The sequence below is a fragment of the Salmo trutta genome, unplaced genomic scaffold, assembly GCF_901001165.1.
Source record: "Salmo trutta unplaced genomic scaffold, fSalTru1.1, whole genome shotgun sequence".
NCBI classification, from domain to species: Eukaryota; Metazoa; Chordata; class Actinopteri; order Salmoniformes; family Salmonidae; genus Salmo; species Salmo trutta.
Window position 1 is genome coordinate 15,001 of NW_021822868.1, and position 26,903 is coordinate 41,903.

A 26,903-nucleotide genomic window follows, 5' to 3' on the forward strand; every position below is an offset into this window, starting at 1 on the left:
ATTATTATTAGTAGTAGTATTGTTGTTATTATATTATTATTATTATTATTATTATTGTTAGTAGTAGCAGTATTGTTATTATTTATTAGTAGTAGTAGTGGTATTGATGTTGTTGTTATTACTATTATTATTATTATTATTATTGGTGGTGGTGGTGGTGGTAATTTTTATTCTAAAACTACACCTGGCCAACCAGGAACTGGTCGTGGATCTTTGACGATGTTATGGGGCTATTTTCTTCCGCTGGTCCTTTACCCAGCACCCCTGAACCTGGTCCTTTACAGAGCACCCCTGAACCTGGTCCTTTACCCAGCACCCCTGAACCTGGTTCCCTCTGCCAGGAGGCTTCTTCCAGCAACGCTGGTCCTTTACCCAGCACCGGGAAAGTTTAGCCCTGAACCTGGTCCTTACCCAGCACCGGGACAGTTTAGCCCTGAACCTGGTCCTTTACCCAGCACCGGGACAGTTTAGCCCTGACCTGGTTCCCTCTGCCAGGAGGCTTCTTCCAGCAACGCTGGTCCTTTACCCAGCACCGGGACAGTTTAGCCCTAAACCTGGTCCTTTACCCAGCACCGGGACAGTTTAGCCCTGAACCTGGTCCTTTACCCAGCACCGGGACAGTTTAGCCCTGAACCTGGTCCTTTACCCAGCACCGGGACAGTTTAGCCCTGAACCTGGTCCTTTACCCAGCACCGGGACAGTTTAGCCCTGAACCTGGTCCTTTACCCAGCACCGGGACAGTTTAGCCCTGAAACCTGGTCCTTTACCCAGCACCGGGTCAGTTTAGCCCTGAACCTGGTTCCTTCTGTCAGGAGGCTTCTTCCAGCAACGCTGGTCCTTTACCCAGCACCGGGACAGATTAGCCCTGAACTTGGCCCTAACCCAGCACCGGGACAGTTTAGCCCTGAACCTGGTCCTTTACCCAGCACCGGGACAGTTTAGCCCTGAACCTGGTCCTTTACCCAGCACCGGGACAGTTTAGCCCTGAACCTGGTTCCTTCTGCCAGGAGGCTTCTTCCAGCAACGCTGGTCCTTTACCCAGCACCGGGACAGTTTAGCCCTGAACCTGGTCCTTACCCAGCACCGGGACAGTTTAGCCCTGAACCTGGTCCTTTACCCAGCACCGGGACAGTTTAGCCCTGAACCTGGTCCTTTACCCAGCACCGGGACAGTTTAGCCCTGAACCTGGTTCCTTCTGCCAGGAGGCTTCTTCCAGCAACGCTGGTCCTTTACCCAGCACCGGGACATTTTAGCCCTGAACCTGGTTCCTTCTGCCAGGAGGCTTCATCCAGCAACGCTGGTCCTTTACCCAGCACCGGGACAGTTTAGCCCTGAACCTGGTCCTTTACCCAGCACCGGGACAGTTTAGCCCTGAACCTGGTCCTTTACCCAGCACCGGGACAGTTTAGCCCTGAACCTGGTCCTTTACCCAGCACCGGGACAGTTTAGCCCTGAACCTGGTCCTTTACCCAGCACCAGGACAGTTTAGCCCTGAACCTGGTCCTTTACCCAGCACCGGGACAGTTTAGCCCTGAACCTGGTCCTTTACCCAGCACCGGGACAGTTTAGCCCTGAACCTGGTTCCTTCTGCCAGGAGGCTTCTTCCAGCAACGCTGGTCCTTTACCCAGCACCGGGACAGTTTAGCCCTGAACCTGGTCCTTTACCCAGCACCGGGACAGTTTAGCCCTGAACCTGGTCCTTTACCCAGCACCGGGACAGTTTAGCCCTGAACCTGGTCCTTTACCCAGCACCGGGACAGTTTAGCCCTGAACCTGGTTCCTTCTGCCAGGAGGCTTCTTCCAGCAAGGCATTAACCCCAAGCACACATGAAAATACACAAAGTAATGATTAATTGACCACAATATCTACATTTTGCCTTTGCCATTGAAAACGTGTGGTTTGAATTTAAGAAGGCAGTCCATCAGAGCAGATGAAGAACATAAAGGATCATAAAGCACTGTAGAAAATCCTCTCGTGTTATCCTCGGCTGGGGAGAGAGCTGGACTACTGCAAACATGGGAGACGTTTTTTAAATGACCTGTTATTCAAAATCTATTTCGCTGAGCAATTATTGACAAGTTTTTCCAACAGTTTTGATAAACAGGGCAAAATAGAAATTGGTCTATAACAGTTAGGATCAGCTTGATCTCCCTCTTTAAATGGACACACCGTGGCTGCATTCCAAGCAATGGGAACCTCCCCAGAGAGGAGAGACAGGTTAAAAAGGACAGAGATAGGTTTGGCGATGTTAGGGGCAGCAACCTTAAAGAAGAAAGGGTCTAAACCATCTGACCCAGATGTTTTTTTGGGATCAAATTTAAGGAGCTCCTTTAGCACCTCGGGCTCAGTGACCGCCTGCAGGGAGAAACTTTGTAGCAGGGCAGGGGAAAAAGAGGAAGGAGCATCAGGGATAGTCACATTAGAAGGGGTGAGAGTTGAGGAAATGTTGGATGGGCAAGGAGGCATGGCAGAGTCAAATAGGAACCCTGACTTAATGAAGTGGTGATTAAAGAGCTCAGCCATGTGCTTCTTGTCAGTAACAACCACATCATCAACATTAAGGGTCATTGTCAGCTGTGAGGAGGAGGATTTATTCTCCAGGTCTTTAACCGTTTTTACAGTTTGTTGGAAGATAGCGCCAACAGAGATGTTAGCCTTGCTTCGAGTCCTTAGGAAACTATGCAGTTTTTAGGTTTTTGTATCATTTCTTACATTGTTACCCCAGGAAATCTTAAGTCTTATTACATACAGGCGGGAAGAATTAATTGGATATAAGAGCGATGTCAACTTACCAACATTACGACCAGGAATACGGCTTTCCCGAAGCGGATCCTCTGTTTGGACCACCACCCAGGACAATGGATCGGATCCCAGCCGGCGACCCAAAACAACGGCGCCGCAGGAGGGGCAGACGGAGCGGCCTCTTGGTCAGGCTGCGTAGACGTGGAAATCGCCCACCGCTCCCGAGTATACTACTCGCCAATGTCCAGTCTCTTGACAACAAGGTAGACAAAATTCGAGCAAGGGTGGCCTTCCAGAAAGACATCAGAGATTGTAACATCTTCTCTCGGGATAAGTTGTCGGAATCGGTTCAGCCACCGGGCTTCTCCATGAATCGCGCCAACAGAGATAAACACCTCTCTGGGAAGAAGAAGGACGGGGAAGTATGCTTCATGATTAACGACTCATGGTGTAATCATAACAACATACAGGAACTCAAGTTCTTCTGCTCACCCAACCACCCAACCTTACAATCAAATGCCGTCCATATTACCTCCCAAGAGAATTCTTGTCAGTTATTGTCACAGCTGTGTACATTCCCCCTCAAGCAGACAGCAAGACGACCCTCAAGGAACTTCACTGGACTCAATGTATACTGGAAACCGTATATCCTGAGGCTGTATTTATTGTAGCTGGGGATTTTAACAAAGCAAATTTGAGAACAAGGCTACCTAAATTCTATCAGCATATTGATTGCAGTACTCACAGGGGTAATACACTCGATCACTGCTACTCTAACTTCCGTGATGCATACAAAGCCCTCCCCTGCCCTCCCTTTGCTCCTTCTGTCTTATAGGCAGAAACTCAAACAGGATGTACCAGTGACTAGAACCATTCAACGCTGGTCTGACCAATCGGAATATATGCTTCAAGATTGCTTTGATCTCATGGACTAGGATATGTTCCAGTCAGCCTCAGAGAACAACAACAATCTATTCGCTGACTTGGTGAGTCAGTTTATAAGTAAGTGCATTGGAGATGTTGTACCCACTGTGATTATTAAAACCTACCCTAACCAGAAACCATGGATGGATGGCGGCATTCGCACAATACTGAAAGCATGATCCACCACGGCTGTATATAAACAGTGTAGCTATTCCCTCCGCAAGGCAATCAAACAAGCGAAATGCTGTTACAGGGACAAAGGGGAGTCTCAATTCAACGGCTCAGACATGAGACGTTTGTGGCAGGGTCAACAGAAAATCACAGACTACAAAAAGAAATCCAGCCACGTCACGGACACCGACGTCTTGCTTCCAGACAAACTAAACACCTTTGCCTGCTTTGAGGAAAATACAGTGCCACCGTCACGGCCTGCTAACAAGGACTGCCCCCCCCCCTCCTTCTTTGTGGCTGACGTGAGTAAAACATTTAAACATGTTAACCCTCGCAAGGCTGCTGGCCCAGAAGGCATCCCTAGCCGCGTCCTCAGAGCATGCACAGACCAGCTGGCTGGTGTGTTTACGGACATATTTAATCGCTCCCCATCCCAGTCTGCTGTCCCCACATGCTTCAAGATGGCCACCATTGTTCCTGTACCCAAGAAGGAAAAGATAACTGAACTAAATGATATTTTGGGATGAGTTGGACCACAGAGTGAAGGAAAAGCAGCCAACAAGTGCTCAAAATATGTGGGAACTCCTTCAAGGCTGTTTGAAAAGCATTCCAGGTGAAGCTGGTTGAGAGAATGCGAAGAGGGGGGCTACTTTGAAGAATCTTAGATATAAAATATTTGTTTGGTTAATACACTTGTGGTTACAGCATGATTCCATATGTGTTATTTCATAGTTTTAATGTCTTCGCTAATATTCTAAATAGTAAAATAGTAAAACAACTTGAATGAGTAGATGTTTCCAACCTTTTGACTGGTCCTGTATATTCCAGGATACAACAAGATGAAGGAAGAGAGGAACAACTATAACGACGAGCTGCTGAGGGTGAAGGATGAGAACTATAAACTGGCCATGCGGTACGCAACGCTCAGCGAGGAGAAGAACATGGCTGTGATGAGGAGCAGGGACCTGCAGCTGGAGGTACACACACACACACACGCACGCACGCACACACACACACACACACACACACACACCACACACACACACACACACACACACACACACACACACACACACACACAGTACGCACACACGCACGCACGCACACACACACACACACACACACACACACACACAGTACACAGTACAACACGCACACACACACACACACACTCACACACACACACACACACAGCAGCTTCAGTCCCTCTGTATTATTATTATTATTATTATATTAGATTGACCAGCTGAAACACAGACTAAACAAGCTAGAGGAGGAGTGTAATTATTATTATTACATTATTACATTATATTATTATTATTATATTATTATATTATTATTATATTATTATATTATATTATTATATTATTATTATTATTATATTATTATATTATTATTATATTATTATATTATTATTATTATATTATTATATTATTATTATTATTATATTATTATATTATTATTATTATTATTATTATATTATTATATTATTATTATATTATATTATTATTATATTATTATTATTATATTATTATATTATTATTATTATATTATTATATTATTATTATTATTATTATTATATTATTATTATTATTATATTATTATTATTATATTATTATATTATTATTATTATTATTATATTATTATTATTATTATTATTATTATTATATTATTATATTATTATATATTATACTATATTATATTATTATATATTATTATATTATTATTATTATTATTATATTAATTATATTATTGTTATTAAATATATTATTATTATTATTATTTTATTGTTATTAAATATATTATTATTATTATATATTATTATTAATTATTATTATATTTATATTATCGTATAGTATTATTATTATATTATTATTATATTATTATTATTATTATTATATTATTATTATATTATATTATAATATTATTGATAAATATTATTATTATATTATTTATTATATATTATATTATTATATTATTATTACTATATATTATTATTGTTATTATATTATATATTATTATTATTATTATATTATTATATTATTATTATTATATTATTATATTATTATTATTATTATTATATTATTATTATTATTATATTATTATTATCATTATATTATTATTATATTATTATTATTATATTATTATATTATTATTATTATTATTATATTATTATTATATTATTATTATCATTATATTATATTATTATTATATTATCATTATATTATATTATTATATTATTATTATATTATTATTATATTATATTATTATTATATTATATTATTATTATCATTATATTATCATTATATTATTATTATATTATTATTATCATTATATTATTATTATTATTATATTATTATATTATTATATTATTATAATTATTTTTATTATTATATTATTATCATTATATTATTATTATTATATTATTATTATATTAGATTGACCAGCTGAAACACAGACTAAACAAGCTAGAGGAGGAGTGTAAGATGGAGAGAAGACAGAGTCTGAAACTGAAGAACGACATCGAGAACCGACCCAGAAAAGAACAGATCTTCGAACTGGAGAGAGAGAACGAGGTTCTGAAGATCAAACTGCAGGAGCTGCAATCTCTCATACAGGTACCCAACCATAACCCTTAACCCTAAACCTTAACCCTTAACCCTTAACTCTTAACCTTAACCCCTAACCCCAAACCTAACCCTTAACCCTAACCCTAACCCAAACCCTTAACCCTAACCCTTAACCCTAACCCTAACCCTTAACCCCTAACCCCAACCCTAACCCTTAATAACCCTTAACCCCTAACCCCAACCCTTAACCCCTAACCCCTAACCTCTACCCTTAACCCTGTGAGTGTGTGTGTATACGTGTGTGTGTGTGTGTGTGTGTAGCCAGGGCCTCTGCCTGCGTCTGACAAGGCGATCTTGGACATTCTGGAACACGACCGCCAGGAGGCGTTAGAAGACAGACAAGACCTGGTCAACAGACTGTACAACCTGCATGAAGAGATAAGGCAGGCTGAGGAGCTACGAGACAAGGTTATTATAGTAGTATTATAGTAGTACTATAGTAGTATTACTGTACAACCTGCATGAAGAGATACGGCAGGCTGAGGAGCTACGAGACAAGGTTATTATAGTAGTATTATAGTAGTACTATAGTAGTATTACTGTACAACCTGCATGAAGAGATACGGCAGGCTGAAGAGCTACGAGACAAGGTTATTATAGTAGTATTATAGTAGTACTATAGTAGTATTACTGTACAACCTGCATGAAGAGATACGGCAGGCTGAGGAGCTACGAGACAAGGTTATTATAGTACTATTATAGTAGTATTATAGCAGTACTATAGTAGTACTATAGTAGTATTAGGTTATACACACACAGGGAAAAAAGATGTTGAGCAAACTTAAGTTATCAAGGTAACCAGCTGCAGGAGAATTTTTTGTCTATATTTGGGAATATTTTCTCAACCAACAAAGGTTGCAAGTTCGAATTCCCGAGCTGACCAAGGTACAAATCTGTCGTTCTGCCCCTGAACAAGGCAGTTAACCCACTGTTCCCCGGTAGGCCGTCGTTGAAAATAAGAATTTGTTCTTCACTGACTTGCCTAGTTAAATAAAGGTTAAATAAAATAAACATTCTCAAGATGAATTAATTTAATTTAGAAGTTTAGGTGGAGTGGACGTAAAATTCAACTTGAGAATTTATTTGCTCGTAGCAATTAGAATCTAGTGTTGAGCTATCTAGCATCTAGTGCTGAGCGAATTAGAATCTAGTGTTGAGCGAACTAGAATCTAGAGCTGAGCGAATTAGAATCTAGTGTTGAGCCAAATAGAATCTAGTGTTGAGTCAACTAGAATCTAGAGCTGAGTCAATTAGAATCTAGTGTTGAGCCAACTAGAATCTAGTGTTGAGTCAATTAGAATCTAGTGTTGAGCCAACTAGAAACTAGTGTTGAGCCAACTAGAATCTAGTGTTGAGCGAATTATAATCTAGTGTTGAGCCAACTAGAATCTAGTGTTGAGCGAATTATAATCTAGAGCTGAGCAAATTATAATCTAGAGCTGAGCGAATTAGAATCTAGTGTTGAGCCAAATAGAATATAGTGTTGAGCCAACTAGAATCTAGTGTTGAGCCAACTAGAATCTAGTGTTGAGCGAATTAGAATCTAGTGCTGAGCCAAATAGAATCTAGTGTTGAGCCATGTAGAATCTAGTGTTGAGCCAATTAGAATCTAGTGTTGAGTCAATTAGAATCTAGTGCTGAGCGAATTAGAATCCAGTGTTGAGCCAATTAGAATCTAGTGTTGAGCGAATTAGAATCTAGTGTTGAGCCAACTAGAATCTAGTGCTGAGCGAATTAGAATCTGGTGTTGAGCCAATTAGAATCTAGTGTTGAGCCAATTAGAATCTAGTTTTGAGCCAATTAGAATCTAGTGTTGAGCCAACTAGAATCTAGTGTTGAGCCAATTAGAATCTAGTGTTGAGCCAATTAGAATCTAGTGTTGAGCCATCTAGAATCTAGTGTTGAGTCAACTAGAATCTAGTGCTGAGCGAATGAGAATCTAGTGTTGAGCCAACTAGAATCTAATGTTGAGCGAAATAGAATCTAGTGTTGAGCCAACTAGAATCTAGTGTTGAGCCAATTAGAATCTAGTGTTGAGCCAACTAGAATCTAGTGTTGAGCCATCTAGAATCTAGTGTTGAGCCAACTAGAATCTAGTGTTGAGCCAATTAGAATCTAGTGTTGAGCCAACTAGAATCTAGTGTTGACCCAACTAGAATCTAGAGCTGAGCGAATTAGAATCTAGAGCTGAGCGAATTAGAATCCAGTGTTGAGCCAATTAGAATATAGAGTTGAGCCAACTAGAATCTAGTGTTGAGCCAACTAGAATCTAGTGCTGAGCGAATTAGAATCTAGTGTTGAGCCAACTAGAATCTAGTGTTGAGTCAACTAGAATCTAGTGTTGAGCCAACTAGAATCTAGTGTTGAGCGAATTATAATCTAGAGATGAGCAAATTATAATCTAGAGCTGAGCGAATTAGAATCTAGTGTTGAGCCAAATAGAATATAGTGTTGAGCCAACTGGAATCTAGTGTTGAGCCAACTAGAATCTAGTGTTGAGCGAATTAGAATCTAGTGCTGAGCCAAATAGAATCTAGTGTTGAGCCATGTAGAATCTAGTGTTGAGCCAATTAGAATCTAGTGTTGAGTCAATTAGAATCTAGTGCTGAGCGAATTAGAATCCAGTGTTGAGCCAATTAGAATCTAGTGTTGAGCGAATTAGAATCTAGTGTTGAGCCAACTAGAATCTAGTGCTGAGCGAATTAGAATCTGGTGTTGAGCCAATTAGAATCTAGTGTTGAGCCAATTAGAATCTAGTTTTGAGCCAATTAGAATCTAGTGTTGAGCCAACTAGAATCTAGTGTTGAGCCAATTAGAATCTAGTGTTGAGCCAATTAGAATCTAGTGTTGAGCCATCTAGAATCTAGTGTTGAGTCAACTAGAATCTAGTGCTGAGCGAATTAGAATCTAGTGTTGAGCCAACTAGAATCTAGTGTTGAGCGAAATAGAATCTAGTGTTGAGCCAACTAGAATCTAGTGTTGAGCCAATTAGAATCTAGTGTTGAGCCAACTAGAATCTAGTGTTGAGCCATCTAGAATCTAGTGTTGAGCCAACTAGAATCTAGTGTTGAGCCAATTAGAATCTAGTGTTGAGCCAACTAGAATCTAGTGTTGACCCAACTAGAATCTAGAGCTGAGCGAATTAGAATCTAGAGCTGAGCGAATTAGAATCCAGTGTTGAGCCAATTAGAATATAGTGTTGAGCCAACTAGAATCTAGTGTTGAGCCAACTAGAATCTAGTGCTGAGCGAATTAGAATCTAGTGTTGCGCCAACTAGAATCTAGTGTTGAGTCAGCTAGAATCTAGTGTTGAGCCAACTAGAATCTAGTGTTGAGCCAATTAGAATCTAATGTTGAGCCAACTAGAATCTAGTGTTGAGCCATCTAGTATCTAGTGTTGAGCCAACTAGAATCTAGTGTTGAGCGAATTAGAATCTAGTGTTGAGCCAACTAGAATCTAGTGTTGAGCGAATTAGAATCTAGAGCTGAGCGAATTAGAATCTAGTGTTGAGCCAAGTAGAATATAGTGTTGAGCCAACTAGAATCTAGTGTTGAGCCAACTAGAATCTAGTGCTGAGCAAATTAGAATCCAGTGTTGAGCCAACTAGAATCTAGTGTTGAGTCAACTAGAATCTAGTGTTGAGCCAACTAGAATCTAGTGTTGAGCCAATTAGAATCTAGTTTTGAGCCAACTAGAATCTAGTGTTGAGCCATCTAAAATCTAGTGTTGAGCAAACTAGAATCTAGTGTTGAGCCAATTAGAATCTAGTGTTGAGCCAACTAGAATCTAGTGTTGAGCGAATTAGAATCTAGAGCTGAGCGGATTAGAATCCAGTGTTGAGCCAATTAGAATCTAGTGTTGAGCGAATTAGAATCTAGTGCTGAGCCAAATAGAATCTAGTGTTGAGCCATGTAGAATCTAGTGTTGAGCCAATTAGAATATAGTGTTGAGTCAATTAGAATCTAGTGCTGAGCGAATTAGAATCCAGTGTTTAGCCAATTAGAATCCAGTGTTGAGCGAATTAGAATCTAGTGTTGAGCCAACTAGAATCTAGTGCTGAGCGAATTAGAATCTGGTGTTGAGCCAATTAGAATCTAGTGTTGAGCCAATTAGAATCTAGTTTTGAGCCAATTAGAATCTAGTGTTGAGCCAACTAGAATCTAGTGTTGAGCCAATTAGAATCTAGTGTTGAGCCAAATAGAATCTAGTGTTGAGCGAATTAGAATCTAGAACTGAGCGAATTAGAATCTAGTGTTGAGCCAAATAGAATCTAGTGTTGAGTCAACTAGAATCTAGAGCTGAGTCAATTAGAATCTAGTGTTGAGCCAACTAGAATCTAGTGTTGAGTCAATTAGAATCTAGTGTTGAGCCAACTAGAATCTAGTGTTAAGCCAACTAGAAACTAGTTTTGAGCCAACTAGAATCTAGTGTTGAGCGAATTATAATCTAGTGTTGAGCCAACTAGAATCTAGTGTTGAGCGAATTATAATCTAGAGCTGAGCCAACTAGAATCTAGTGCTGAGCGAATTAGAATCTAGTGTTGAGCCAATTAGAATCTAGTGTTGAGTCATCTAGAATCTAGTGTTGAGTCAACTAGAATCTAGTGCTGAGCGAATTAGAATCTAGTGTTGAGCCAACTACAATCTAGTGTTGAGCGAAATAGAATCTAGTGTTGAGCCAACTAGAATCTAGTGTTGAGCCAATTAGAATCTAGTGTTGAGCCAACTAGAATCTAGTGTTGAGCCAACTAGAATCTAGTGTTGAGCCATCTAGAATCTAGTGTTGAGCCAACTAGAATCTAGTGTTGAGCCAATTAGAATCTAGTGTTGAGCCAACTAGAATCTAGTGTTGAGCGAATTAGAATCTAGTGTTGAGCCAACTAGAATCTAGTGCTGAGCGAATTAGAATATAGTGTTGAGCCAACTAGAATCTAGTGTTGAGTCAACTAGAATCTAGTGTTGAGCCAACTAGAATCTAGTGTTGAGCCAATTAGAATCTAGTGTTGAGCCAACTAGAATCTAGTGTTGAGCGAATTATAATCTAGTGTTGAGCCAACTAGAATCTAGTGTTGAGCGAATTATAATCTAGAGCTGAGCAAATTATAATCTAGAGCTGAGCGAATTAGAATCTAGTGTTGAGCCAAATAGAATATAGTGTTGAGCCAACTAGAATCTAGTGTTGAGCCAACTAGAAATCTAGTGTTGAGCCATGTAGAATCTAGTGTTGAGCCAATTAGAATATAGTGTTGAGTCAATTAGAATCTAGTGCTGAGCGAATTAGAATCCAGTGTTTAGCCAATTAGAATCCAGTGTTGAGCGAATTAGAATCTAGTGTTGAGCCAACTAGAATCTAGTGCTGAGCGAATTAGAATCTGGTGTTGAGCCAATTAGAATCTAGTGTTGAGCCAATTAGAATCTAGTTTTGAGCCAATTAGAATCTAGTGTTGAGCCAACTAGAATCTAGTGTTGAGCCAATTAGAATCTAGTGTTGAGCCAAATAGAATCTAGTGTTGAGCGAATTAGAATCTAGAACTGAGCGAATTAGAATCTAGTGTTGAGCCAAATAGAATCTAGTGTTGAGTCAACTAGAATCTAGAGCTGAGTCAATTATAATCTAGTGTTGAGCCAACTAGAATCTAGTGTTGAGTCAATTAGAATCTAGTGTTGAGCCAACTAGAATCTAGTGTTAAGCCAACTAGAAACTAGTTTTGAGCCAACTAGAATCTAGTGTTGAGCGAATTATAATCTAGTGTTGAGCCAACTAGAATCTAGTGTTGAGCGAATTATAATCTAGAGCTGAGCCAACTAGAATCTAGTGCTGAGCGAATTAGAATCTGGTGTTGAGCCAATTAGAATCTAGTGTTGAGCCAATTAGAATCTAGTTTTGAGCCAATTAGAATCTAGTGTTGAGCCAACTAGAATCTAGTGTTGAGCCAATTAGAATCTAGTGTTGAGCCAATTAGAATCTAGTGTTGAGTCATCTAGAATCTAGTGTTGAGTCAACTAGAATCTAGTGCTGAGCGAATTAGAATCTAGTGTTGAGCCAACTACAATCTAGTGTTGAGCGAAATAGAATCTAGTGTTGAGCCAACTAGAATCTAGTGTTGAGCCAATTAGAATCTAGTGTTGAGCCAACTAGAATCTAGTGTTGAGCCAACTAGAATCTAGTGTTGAGCCATCTAGAATCTAGTGTTGAGCCAACTAGAATCTAGTGTTGAGCCAATTAGAATCTAGTGTTGAGCCAACTAGAATCTAGTGTTGAGCGAATTAGAATCTAGTGTTGAGCAAACTAGAATCTAGTGCTGAGCGAATTAGAATCTAGTGTTGAGCCAACTAGAATCTAGTGTTGAGTCAACTAGAATCTAGTGTTGAGCCAACTAGAATCTAGTGTTGAGCCAATTAGAATCTAGTGTTGAGCCAACTAGAATCTAGTGTTGAGCGAATTATAATCTAGTGTTGAGCCACTAGAATCTAGTGTTGAGCGAATTATAATCTAGAGCTGAGCAAATTATAATCTAGAGCTGAGCGAATTAGAATCTAGTGTTGAGCCAAATAGAATATAGTGTTGAGCCAACTAGAATCTAGTGTTGAGCCAACTAGAATCTAGTGCTGAGCGAATTAGAATCCAGTGTTGAGCCAATTAGAATCTAGTGTTGAGCGAATTAGAATCTAGTGTTGAGCCAAAAAGAATATAGTGTTGAGCCAACTAGAATCTAGTGTTGAGCCAACTAGAATCTAGTGCTGAGCGAATTAGAATCCAGTGTTGAGCCAATTAGAATCTAGTGTTGAGCGAATTAGAATCTAGTGTTGAGCCAATTAGAATCTAGTGTTGAGCGAATTAGAATCTAGTGTTGAGCCAACTAGAATCTAGTGCTGAGCGAATTAGAATCTGGTGTTGAGCCAATTAGAATCTAGTGTTGAGCCAATTAGAATCTAGTTTGAGCCAATTAGAATCTAGTGTTGAGCCAACTAGAATCTAGTGTTGAGCCATCTAGAATCTAGTGTTGAGCCAACTAGAATCTAGTGTTGAGCCAATTAGAATCTAGTGTTGAGCCAACTAGATCTAGTGTTGAGCGACTTAGAATCTAGTGTTGAGCCAACTAGAATCTAGTGCTGAGCGAATTAGAATCTAGTGGTGAGCCAACTAGAATCTAGTGTTGAGTCAACTAGAATCTAGTGTTGAGCCAACTAGAATCTAGTGTTGAGCGAATTAGAATCTAATGTTGAGCCAACTAGAATCTAGTGTTGAGCCATCTAGTATCTAGTGTTGAGCCAACTAGAATCCAGTGTTGAGCGAATTAGAATCTAGAGCTGAGCGAATTAGAATCTAGTGTTGAGCCAAGTAGAATATAGTGTTGAGCCAACTAGAATCTAGTGTTGAGCCAACTAGAATCTAGTGCTGAGCGAATTAGAATCCAGGGTTGAGCAAACTAGAATCTAGTGTTGAGCCATCTAGAATCTAGTGTTGAGCCAACTAGAATCTAGTTGTTGAGCCAATTAGAATCTAGTGTTGAGCGAATTAGAATCTAGAGCTGAGCGAATTAGAATCTAGTGTTGAGCCAAGTAGAATATAGTGTTGAGCCAACTAGAATCTAGTGTTGAGCCAACTAGAATCTAGTGCTGAGCGAATTAGAATCCATTGTTGAGCCAACTAGAATCTAGTGTTGAGCCATCTAGAATCTAGTGTTGAGCCAACTAGAATCTAGTGTTGAGCCAATTAGAATCTAGTGTTGAGCCAACTAGAATCTAGTGTTGAGCGAATTAGAATCTAGAGCTGAGCAAATTAGAATCCAGTGTTGAGCCAATTAGAATCTAGTGTTGAGCCAACTAGAATCTAGTGCTGAGCGAATTAGAATCCAGTGTTGAGCCAACTAGAATCTAGTGTTGAGCCATCTAGAATCTAGTGTTGAGCCAACTAGAATCTAGTGTTGAGCGAATTAGAATCTAGTGTTGAGCCAACTAGAATCTAGTGTTGAGCGAATTAGAATCTAGAGCTGAGCGAATTAGAATCCAGTGTTGAGCCAATTAGAATCTAGTGTTGAGCGAATTAGAATCTAGTGCTGAGCCAAATAGAATCTAGTGTTGAGCCATGTAGAATCTAGTGTTGAGCCAATTAGAATATAGTGTTGAGTCAATTAGAATCTAGTGCTGAGCGAATTAGAATCCAGTGTTGAGCCAATTAGAATCTAGTGTTGAGCGAATTAGAATCTAGTGTTGAGCCAACTAGAATCTAGTGCTGAGCGAATTAGAATCTGGTGTTGAGCCAATTAGAAACTAGTGTTGAGCCAATTAGAATCTAGTGTTGAGTCAATTAGAATCTAGTGTTGAGCCAACTAGAATCTAGTGTTGAGCCAACTAGAAACTAGTGTTGAGCCAACTAGAATCTAGTGTTGAGCGAATTATAATCTAGTGTTGAGCCAACTAGAATCTAGTGTTGAGCGAATTATAATCGAGAGATGAGCAAATTATAATCTAGAGCTGAGCGAATTAGAATCTAGTGTTGAGCCAAATAGAATATAGTGTTGAGCCAACTAGAATCTAGTGTTGAGCCAACTAGAATCTAGTGCTGAGCGAATTAGAATCCAGTGTTGAGCCAATTAGAATCTAGTGTTGAGCGAATTAGAATCTAGTGCTGAGCCAAATAGAATCTAGTGTTGAGCCAATTAGAATCTAGTGTTGAGCCAATTAGAATCTAGTGTTGAGTCAATTAGAATCTAGTGCTGAGCGAATTAGAATCCAGTGTTGAGCCAATTAGAATCTTGTGTTGAGCGAATTAGAATCTAGTGTTGAGCCAACTAGAATCTAGTTCTGAGCGAATTAGAATCTGGTGTTGAGCCAATTAGAATCTATTGTTGAGCCAATTAGAATCTAGTTTTGAGCCAATTAGAATCTAGTGTTGAGCCAACTAGAATCTAGTGTTGAGCCAATTAGAATCTAGTGTTGAGCCAATTAGAATCTAGTGTTGAGCCATCTAGAATCTAGTGTTGAATCAACTAGAATCTAGTGTTGAGCCATCTAGTATCTAGTGTTGAGCCAACTAGAATCTAGTGTTGAGTCAACTAGAATCTAGTGTTGAGCCAACTAGAATCTAGTGTTGAGCCAATTAGAATCTAATGTTGAGCCAACTAGAATCTAGTGTTGAGCCATCTAGTATCTAGTGTTGAGCCAACTAGAATCTAGTGTTGAGCGAAATTAGAATCTAGCGTTGAGCCAACTAGATCTAGTGTTGAGCGAATTAGAATCTAGAGCTGAGCGAATTAGATCTAGTGTTGAGCCAAGTAGAATATAGTGTTGAGCCAACTAGAATCTAGTGTTGAGCCAACTAGAATCTAGTGCTGAGCGAATTAGAATCCAGTGTTGAGCCAACTAGAATCTAGTGTTGAGTCAACTAGAATCTAGTGTTGAGCCAACTAGAATCTAGTGTTTGAGCCAATTAGAATCTAGTTTTGAGCCAACTAGAATCTAGTGTTGAGCCATCTAAAATCTAGTGTTGAGCAAACTAGAATATAGTGTTGAGCCAATTAGAATCTAGTGTTCAGCCAACTAGAATCTAGTGTTGAGCGAATTAGAATCTAGAGCTGAGCGGATTAGAATCCAGTGTTGAGCCAATTAGAATCTAGTGTTGAGCGAATTAGAATCTAGTGCTGAGCCAAATAGAATCTAGTGTTGAGCCATGTAGAATCTAGTGTTGAGCCAATTAGAATATAGTGTTGAGTCAATTAGAATCTAGTGCTGAGCGAATTAGAATCCAGTGTTTAGCCAATTAGAATCTAGTGTTGAGCGAATTAGAATCTAGTGTTGAGCCAACTAGAATCTAATGCTGAGCGAATTAGAATCTGGTGTTGAGCCAATTAGAATCTAGTGTTGAGCATTTTAGAATCTAGTTTTGAGCCAATTAGAATCTAGTGTTGAGCCAAATAGAATCTAGTGTTGAGCGAATTAGAATCTAGAACTGAGCGAATTAGAATCTAGTGTTGAGCCAAATAGAATCTAGTGTTGAGTCAACTAGAATCTAGAGCTGAGTCAATTAGAATCTAGTGTTGAGCCAACTAGAATCTAGTGTTGAGTCAATTAGAATCTAGTGTTGAGCCAACTAGAATCTAGTGTTAAGCCAACTAGAACTAGTGTTGAGCCAACTAGAATCTAGTGTTGAGCGAATTATAATCTAGTGTTGAGCCAACTAGAATCTAGTGTTGAGCGAATTATAATCTAGAGCTGAGCAATTATAATCTAGAGCTGAGCGAATTAGAATCTAGTGTTGAGCCAAATAGAATATAGTGTTGAGCCAACTAGAATCTAGTGTTGAGCCAACTAGAATCTAGTGCTGAGCGAATTAGAATCCAGTGTTGAGCCAATTAGAATCTAGTGTTGAGCGAATTAGAATCTAGTGTTGAGCCAAATAGAATCTAGTGTTGAGCCATGTAGAATCTAGTGTTGAGCCAATTAGAATCTAGTGGTTGAGCCAACTAGAATCTAGTGTTGAGCCAATTAGAATCTAGTGTTGAGCCAATTAGAATCTAGTGTTGAGCCATCTAGAATCTAGTGTTGAGTCAACTAGAATCTAGTGCTGAGCGAATTAGAATCTAGTGTTGAGCCAACTAGAATCTAGTGTTGAGCGAAATAGAATCTAGTGTTGAGCCAACTAGAATCTAGTGTTGAGCCAATTAGAATCTAGTGTTGAGCCAACTAGAATCTAGTGTTGAGGCCAACTAGAATCTAGTGTTGAGCCATCTAGAATCTAGTGTTGAGCCAACTAGAATCTAGTGTTGAGCCAATTAGAATCTAGTGTTGAGCCAACTAGAATCTAGTGTTGAGCGAATTAGAATCTAGTGTTGAGCCAACTAGAATCTAGTGCTGAGCGAATTAGAATCTAGTGTTGAGCCAACTAGAATCTAGTGTTGAGTCAACTAGAATCTAGTGTTGAGCCAACTAGAATCTAGTGTTGAGCCAATTAGAATCTAATGTTGAGCCAACTAGAATCTAGTGTTGAGCCATCTAGTATCTAGTGTTGAGCCAACTAGAATCTAGTGTTGAGCGAATTAGAATCTAGTGTTGAGCCAACTAGAATCTAGTGTTGAGCGAATTAGAATCTAGAGCTGAGCGAATTAGAATCTAGTGTTGAGCCAAGTAGAATATAGTGTTGAGCCAACTAGAATCTAGTGTTGAGCCAACTAGAATCTAGTGCTGAGCCAACTAGAATCTAGTGTTGAGCCAACTAGAATCTAGTGTTGAGCCAACTAGAATCTAGTGCTGAGCGAATTAGAATCCAGGGTTGAGCAAACTAGAATCTAGTGTTGAGCCAACTAGAATCTAGTGTTAAGCCAACTAGAAACTAGTGTTGAGCCAACTAGAATCTAGTGTTAAGCCAACTAGAAACTAGTGTTGAGTCAACTAGAATCTAGTGCTGAGCGAATTAGAATCTTGTGTTGAACCAACTAGAATCTAGTGTTGAGTCAACTAGAATCTAGTGTTGAGCCAACTAGAATCTAGTGTTGAGCCAATTAGAATCTAATGTTGAGCCAACTAGAATCTAGTGTTGAGCCATCTAGTATCTAGTGTTGAGCCAACTAGAATCTAGTGTTGAGCGAATTAGAATCTAGCGTTGAGCCAACTAGAATCTAGTGTTGAGCGAATTAGAATCTAGAGCTGAGCGAATTAGAATCTAGTGTTGAGCCAAGTAGAATATAGTGTTGAGCCAACTAGAATATAGTGTTGAGCCAACTAGAATCTAGTGTTGAGCGAATTAGAATCTAGTGTTGAGCCAACTAGAATCTAGTGTTGAGCCAACTAGAATCTAGTGTTGAGCCAACTAGAATCTAGTGTTGAGCCAATTAGAATCTAGTTTTGAGCCAACTAGAATCTAGTGTTGAGCCATCTAAAATCTAGTGTTGAGCAAACTAGAATATAGTGTTGAGCCAATTAGAATATAGTGTTCAGCCAACTAGAATCTAGTGTTGAGCGAATTAGAATCTAGAGCTGAGCGGATTAGAATCCAGTGTTGAGCGAATTAGAATCTAGTGTTGAGCCAACTAGAATCTAGTGTTGAGCGAAATAGAATCTAGTGTTGAGCCAACTAGAATCTAGTGTTGAGCCAATTAGAATCTAGTGTTGAGCCAACTAGAATCTAGTGTTGAGCCAACTAGAATCTAGTGTTGAGCCATCTAGAATCTAGTGTTGAGCCAACTAGAATCTAGTGTTGAGCCAATTAGAATCTAGTGTTGAGCCAACTAGAATCTAGTGTTGAGCGAATTAGAATCTAGTGTTGAGCCAACTAGAATCTAGTGCTGAGCGAATTAGAATCTAGTGTTGAGCCAACTAGAATCTAGTGTTGAGTCAACTAGAATCTAGTGTTGAGCCAACTAGAATCTAGTGTTGAGCCAATTAGAATCTAATGTTGAGCCAACTAGAATCTAGTGTTGAGCCATCTAGTATCTAGTGTTGAGCCAACTAGAATCTAGTGTTGAGCGAATTAGAATCTAGTGTTGAGCCAACTAGAATCTAGTGTTGAGCGAATTAGAATCTAGAGCTGAGCGAATTAGAATCTAGTGTTGAGCCAAGTAGAATATAGTGTTGAGCCAACTAGAATCTAGTGTTGAGCCAACTAGAATCTAGTGCTGAGCCAACTAGAATCTAGTGTTGAGCCAACTAGAATCTATTGTTGAGCCAACTAGAATCTAGTGCTGAGCGAATTAGAATCCAGGGTTGAGCAAACTAGAATCTAGTGTTGAGCCAACTAGAATCTAGTGTTAAGCCAACTAGAAACTAGTGTTGAGCCAACTAGAATCTAGTGTTAAGCCAACTAGAAACTAGTGTTGAGTCAACTAGAATCTAGTGCTGAGCGAATTAGAATCTTGTGTTGAACCAACTAGAATCTAGTGTTGAGGTCAACTAGAATCTAGTGTTGAGCCAACTAGAATCTAGTGTTGAGCCAATTAGAATCTAATGTTGAGCCAACTAGAATCTAGTGTTGAGCCATCTAGTATCTAGTGTTGAGCCAACTAGAATCTAGTGTTGAGCGAATTAGAATCTAGCGTTGAGCCAACTAGAATCTAGTGTTGAGCGAATTAGAATCTAGAGCTGAGCGAATTAGAATCTAGTGTTGAGCCAAGTAGAATATAGTGTTGAGCCAACTAGAATCTAGTGTTGAGCCAACTAGAATCTAGTGCTGAGCGAATTAGAATCCAGTGTTGAGCCAACTAGAATCTAGTGTTGAGTCAACTAGAATCTAGTGTTGAGCCAACTAGAATCTAGTGTTGAGCCAATTAGAATCTAGTTTTGAGCCAACTAGAATCTAGTGTTGAGCCATCTAAAATCTAGTGTTGAGCAAACTAGAATATAGTGTTGAGCCAATTAGAATCTAGTGTTCAGCCAACTAGAATCTAGTGTTGAGCGAATTAGAATCTAGAGCTGAGCGGATTAGAATCCAGTGTTGAGCCAATTAGAATCTAGTGTTGAGCGAATTAGAATCTAGTGCTGAGGCCAAATAGAATCTAGTGTTGAGCCATGTAGAATCTAGTGTTGAGCCAATTAGAATATAGTGTTGAGTCAATTAGAATCTAGTGCTGAGCGAATTAGAATCCAGTGTTTAGCCAATTAGAATCTAGTGTTGAGCGAATTAGAATCTAGTGTTGAGCCAACTAGAATCTAATGCTGAGCGAATTAGAATCTGGTGTTGAGCCAATTAGAATCTAGTGTTGAGCATTTTAGAATCTAGTTTTGAGCCAATTAGAATCTAGTGTTGAGCCAACTAGAATCTAGTGTTGAGCCAATTAGAATCTAGTGTTGAGCCAAATAGAATCTAGTGTTGAGCGAATTAGAATCTAGAACTGAGCGAATTAGAATCTAGTGTTGAGCCAAATAGAATCTAGTGTTGAGTCAACTAGAATCTAGAGCTGAGTCAATTAGAATCTAGTGTTGAGCCAACTAGAATCTAGTGTTGAGTCAATTAGAATCTAGTGTTGAGCCAACTAGAATCTAGTGTTAAGCCAACTAGAAACTAGTGTTGAGCCAACTAGAATCTAGTGTTGAGCGAATTATAATCTAGTGTTGAGCCAACTAGAATCTAGTGTTGAGCGAATTATAATCTAGAGCTGAGCAAATTATAATCTAGAGCTGAGCGAATTAGAATCTAGTGTTGAGCCAAATAGAATATAGTGTTGAGCCAACTAGAATCTAGTGTTGAGCCAACTAGAATCTAGTGCTGAGCGAATTAGAATCCAGTGTTGAGCCAATTAGAATCTAGTGTTGAGCGAATTAGAATCTAGTGTTGAGCCAAATAGAATCTAGTGTTGAGCCATGTAGAATCTAGTGTTGAGCCAATTAGAATCTAGTGTTGAGCCAACTAGAATCTAGTGTTGAGCCAATTAGAATCTAGTGTTGAGCCAATTAGAATCTAGTGTTGAGCCATCTAGAATCTAGTGTTGAGTCAACTAGAATCTAGTGCTGAGCGAATTAGAATCTAGTGTTGAGCCAACTAGAATCTAGTGTTGAGCGAAATAGAATCTAGTGTTGAGCCAACTAGAATCTAGTGTTGAGCCAATTAGAATCTAGTGTTGAGCCAACTAGAATCTAGTGTTGAGCCAACTAGAATCTAGTGTTGAGCCATCTAGAATCTAGTGTTGAGCCAACTAGAATCTAGTGTTGAGCATTTTAGAATCTAGTTTGAGCCAATTAGAATCTAGTGTTGAGCCAACTAGAATCTAGTGTTGAGCCAATTAGAATCTAGTGTTGAGCCAAATAGAATCTAGTGTTGAGCGAATTAGAATCTAGAACTGAGCGAATTAGAATCTAGTGTTGAGCCAAATAGAATCTAGTGTTGAGTCAACTAGAATCTAGAGCTGAGTCAATTAGAATCTAGTGTTGAGCCAACTAGAATCTAGTGTTGAGTCAATTAGAATCTAGTGTTGAGCCAACTAGAATCTAGTGTTGAGCCAACTAGAAACTAGTGTTGAGCCAACTAGAATCTAGTGTTGAGCGAATTATAATCTAGTGTTGAGCCAACTAGAATCTAGTGTTGAGCGAATTATAATCTAGAGCTGAGCAAATTATGATCTAGAGCTGAGCGAATTAGAATCTAGTGTTGAGCCAAATAGAATATAGTGTTGAGCCAACTAGAATCTAGTGTTGAGCGAATTAGAATCCAGTGTTGAGCCAATTAGAATCTAGTGTTGAGCGAATTAGAATCTAGTGTTGAGCCAAATAGAATCTAGTGTTGAGCCATGTAGAATCTAGTGTTGAGCCAATTAGAATCTAGTGTTGAGCCAACTAGAATCTAGTGTTGAGCCAATTAGAATCTAGTGTTGAGCCAATTAGAATCTAGTGTTGAGCCATCTAGAATCTAGTGTTGAGTCAACTAGAATCTAGTGCTGAGCGAATTAGAATCTAGTGTTGAGCCAACTAGAATCTAGTGTTGAGCCAATTAGAATCTAGTGTTGAGCCAACTAGAATCTAGTGTTGAGCCAACTAGAATCTAGTGTTGAGCCATCTAGAATCTAGTGTTGAGCCAACTAGAATCTAGTGTTGAGCCAATTAGAATCTAGTGTTGAGCCAACTAGAATCTAGTGTTGAGCGAATTAGAATCTAGTGTTGAGCCAACTAGAATCTAGTGCTGAGCGAATTAGAATCTAGTGTTGAGCCAACTAGAATCTAGTGTTGAGTCAACTAGAATCTAGTGTTGAGCCAACTAGAATCTAGTGTTGAGCCAATTAGAATCTAATGTTGAGCCAACTAGAATCTAGTGTTGAGCCATCTAGTATCTAGTGTTGAGCCAACTAGAATCTAGTGTTGAGCGAATTAGAATCTAGTGTTGAGCCAACTAGAATCTAGTGTTGAGCGAATTAGAATCTAGAGCTGAGCGAATTAGAATCTAGTGTTGAGCCAAGTAGAATATAGTGTTGAGCCAACTAGAATCTAGTGTTGAGCCAACTAGAATCTAGTGCTGAGCCAACTAGAATCTAGTGTTGAGCCAACTAGAATCTAGTGTTGAGCCAACTAGAATCTAGTGCTGAGCGAATTAGAATCCAGGGTTGAGCAAACTAGAATCTAGTGTTGAGCCAACTAGAATCTAGTGTTAAGCCAACTAGAAACTAGTGTTGAGCCAACTAGAATCTAGTGTTGAGCGAATTATAATCTAGTGTTTAGCCAACTAGAATCTAGTGTTGAGCGAATTATAATCTAGAGCTGAGCAAATTATAATCTAGAGCTGAGCGAATTAGAATCTAGTGTTGAGCCAAATAGAATATAGTGTTGAGCCAAATAGAATATAGTGTTGAGCCAACTAGAATCTAGTGCTGAGCGAATTAGAATCCAGTGTTGAGCCAATTAGAATCTAGTGTTGAGCGAATTAGAATCTAGTGTTGAGCCAAATAGAATCTAGTGTTGAGCCATGTAGAATCTAGTGTTGAGCCAATTAGAATCTAGTGTTGAGTCAATTAGAATCTAGTGCTGAGCGAATTAGAATCCAGTGTTGAGCCAATTAGAATCTAGTGTTGAGCGAATTAGAATCTAGTGTTGAGCCAAGTAGAATATAGTGTTGAGCCAACTAGAATCTAGTGTTGAGCCAACTAGAATCTATTGTTGAGCCAATTAGAATCTAGTGTTGAGCCAACTAGAATCTAGTGTTGAGCCAACTAGAATCTAGTGTTGAGCCATCTAGAATCTAGTGTTGAGCCAACTAGAATCTAGTGTTGAGCCAATTAGAATCTAGTGTTGAGCCAACTAGAATCTAGTGTTGAGCGAATTAGAATCTAGTGTTGAGCCAACTAGAATCTAGTGCTGAGCGAATTAGAATCTAGTGTTGAGCGAACTAGAATCTAGTGTTGAGTCAACTAGAATCTAGTGTTGAGCCAACTAGAATCTAGTGTTGAGCCAATTAGAATCTAATGTTGAGCCAACTAGAATCTAGTGTTGAGCCATCTAGTATCTAGTGTTGAGCCAACTAGAATCTAGTGTTGAGCGAATTAGAATCTAGTGTTGAGCCAACTAGAATCTAGTGTTGAGCGAATTAGAATCTAGAGCTGAGCGAATTAGAATCTAGTGTTGAGCCAAGTAGAATATAGTGTTGAGCCAACTAGAATCTAGTTTTGAGCCAACTAGAATCTAGTGCTGAGCCAACTAGAATCTAGTGTTGAGCCAACTAGAATCTAGTGTTGAGCCAACTAGAATCTAGTGCTGAGCGAATTAGAATCCAGGGTTGAGCAAACTAGAATCTAGTGTTGAGCCAACTAGAATCTAGTGTTAAGCCAACTAGAAACTAGTGTTGAGCCAAATAGAATCTAGTGTTGAGCGAATTATAATCTAGTGTTGAGCAACTAGAATCTAGTGTTGAGCGAATTATAATCTAGAGCTGAGCAAATTATAATCTAGAGCTGAGCGAATTAGAATCTCGTGTTGAGCCAAATAGAATATAGTGTTGAGCCAACTAGAATCTAGTGTTGAGCCAACTAGAATCTAGTGCTGAGCGAATTAGAATCCAGTGTTGAGCCAATTAGAATCTAGTGTTGAGCGAATTAGAATCTAGTGTTGAGCCAAATAGAATCTAGTGTTGAGCCATGTAGAATCTAGTGTTGAGCCAATTAGAATCTAGTGTTGAGTCAATTAGAATCTAGTGCTGAGCGAATTAGAATCCAGTGTTGAGCCAATTAGAATCTAGTGTTGAGCGAATTAGAATCTAGTGTTGAGCCAAATAGAATCTAGTGCTGAGCGAATTAGAATCTGGTGTTGAGCCAATTAGAATCTAGTGTTGAGCCAATTAGAATCTAGTTTTGAGCCAATTAGAATCTAGTGTTGAGCCAACTAGAATCTAGTGTTGAGCCAATTAGAATCTAGTGTTGAGCCAATTAGAATCTAGTGTTGAGCCATCTAGAATCTAATGTTGAGTCAACTAGAATCTAGTGCTGAGCGAATTAGAATCTAGTGTTGAGCCAACTAGAATCTAGTGTTGAGCGAAATAGAATCTAGTGTTGAGCCAACTAGAATCTAGTGCTGAGCGAATTAGAATCCAGGGTTGAGCAAACTAGAATCTAGTGTTGAGCCAACTAGAATCTAGTGTTAAGCCAACTAGAAACTAGTGTTGAGCCAACTAGAATCTAGTGTTGAGCGAATTATAATCTAGTGTTGAGCCAACTAGAATCTAGTGTTGAGCGAATTATAATCTAGAGCTGAGGAATTATAATCTAGAGCTGAGCGAATTAGAATCTAGTGTTGAGCCAAATAGAATATATTGTTGAGCCAACTAGAATCTAGTGTTGAGCCAACTAGAATCTAGTGCTGAGCGAATTAGAATCCAGTGTTGAGCCAATTAGAATCTAGTGTTGAGCGAATTAGAATCTAGTGTTGAGCCAAATAGAATCTAGTGTTGAGCCATGTAGAATCTAGTGTTGAGCCAATTAGAATCTAGTGTTGAGCCAATTAGAATCTAGTGTTGAGCGAATTAGAATCCAGTGTTGAGCCAATTAGAATCTAGTGTTGAGCGAATTAGAATCTAGTGTTGAGCCAACTAGAATCTAGTGCTGAGCGAATTAGAATCTGGTGTTGAGCCAATTAGAATCTAGTGTTGAGCCAATTAGAATCTAGTTTTGAGCCAATTAGAATCTAGTGTTGAGCCAACTAGAATCTAGTGTTGAGCCAATTAGAATCTAGTGTTGAGCCAATTAGAATCTAGTGTTGAGCCATCTAGAATCTAGTGTTGAGTCAACTAGAATCTAGTGCTGAGCGAATTAGAATCTAGTGTTGAGCCAACTTGAATCTAGTGTTGAGCGAAATAGAATCTAGTGTTGAGCCAACTAGAATCTAGTGTTGAGCCAATTAGAATCTAGTGTTGAGCCAACTAGAATCTAGTGTTTAGCGAATTAGAATCTAGTGTTGAGCCAACTAGAATCTAGTGCTGAGCGAATTAGAATCTAGTGTTGAGCCAACTAGAATCTAGTGTTGAGTCAACTAGAATCTAGTGTTGAGCCAACTAGAATCTAGTGTTGAGCCAATTAGAATCTAATGTTGAGCCAACTAGAATCTAGTGTTGAGCCATCTAGTATCTAGTGTTGAGCCAACTAGAATCTAGTGTTGAGCGAATTAGAATCTAGAGCTGAGCGAATTAGAATCTAGTGTTGAGCCAAGTAGATATAGTGTTGAGCCAACTAGAATCTAGTGTTGAGCCAACTAGAATCTAGTGCTGAGCGAATTAGAATCCAGGGTTGAGCAAACTAGAATCTAGTGTTGAGCCATCTAGAATCTAGTGTTGAGCCAACTTGAATCTAGTGTTGAGCCAATTAGAATCTAGTGTTGAGCGAATTAGAATCTAGAGCTGAGCGAATTAGAATCTAGTGTTGAGCCAAGTAGAATATAGTGTTGAGCCAACTAGAATCTAGTGCTGAGCGAATTAGAATCCAGTGTTGAGCCAACTAGAATCTAGTGTTGAGCCATCTAGAATCTAGTGTTGAGCCAACTAGAATCTAGTGTTGAGCCAATTAGAATCTAGTGTTGAGCCAACTAGAATCTAGTGTTGAGCGAATTAGAATCTAGAGCTGAGCAAATTAGAATCCAGTGTTGAGCCAATTAGAATCTAGTGTTGAGCCAACTAGAATCTAGTGCTGAGCGAATTAGAATCCAGTGTTGAGCCAACTAGAATCTAGTGTTGAGCCAACTAGAATCTAGTGTTGAGCCAACTAGAATCTAGTGTTGAGCCAATTAGAATCTAGTGTTGAGCCAACTAGAATCTAGTGTTGAGCGAATTAGAATCTAGTGCTGAGCAAATTAGAATCCAGTGTTGAGCCAATTAGAATCTAGTGTTGAGCGAATTAGAATCTAGTGCTGAGCCAAATAGAATCTAGTGTTGAGCCATGTAGAATCTAGTGTTGAGCCAATTAGAATATAGTGTTGAGTCAATTAGAATCTAGTGCTGAGCGAATTAGAATCCAGTGTTGAGCCAATTAGAATCTAGTGTTGAGCGAATTAGAATCTAGTGTTGAGCCAACTAGAATCTAGTGCTGAGCGAATTAGAATCTGGTGTTGAGCCAATTAGAATCTAGTGTTGAGCCAATTAGAATCTAGTGTTGAGTCAATTAGAATCTAGTGTTGAGCCAACTAGAATCTAGTGTTGAGCCAACTAGAAACTAGTGTTGAGCCAACTAGAATCTAGTGTTGAGCGAATTAGAATCTAGTGTTGAGCCAACTAGAATCTAGTGTTGAGCGAATTATAATCGAGAGCTGAGCAAATTATAATCTAGAGCTGAGCGAATTAGAATCTAGTGTTGAGCCAAATAGAATATAGTGTTGAGCCAACTAGAATCTAGTGTTGAGCCAACTAGAATCTAGTGCTGAGCGAATTAGAATCCAGTGTTGAGCCAATTAGAATCTAGTGTTGAGCGAATTAGAATCTAGTGCTGAGCCAACTAGAATCTAGTGTTGAGCCAATTAGAATCTAGTGTTGAGCCAATTAG

The 26,903-nt window shown here is 38.9% G+C and overlaps 1 pseudogene; it reads left to right on the plus strand.

The window, feature by feature from the left end:
• Positions 1–26,903, plus strand: part of LOC115186146 (caspase recruitment domain-containing protein 11-like) — a 92,080-nt pseudogene that overhangs the window by 12,836 nt on the left and 52,341 nt on the right.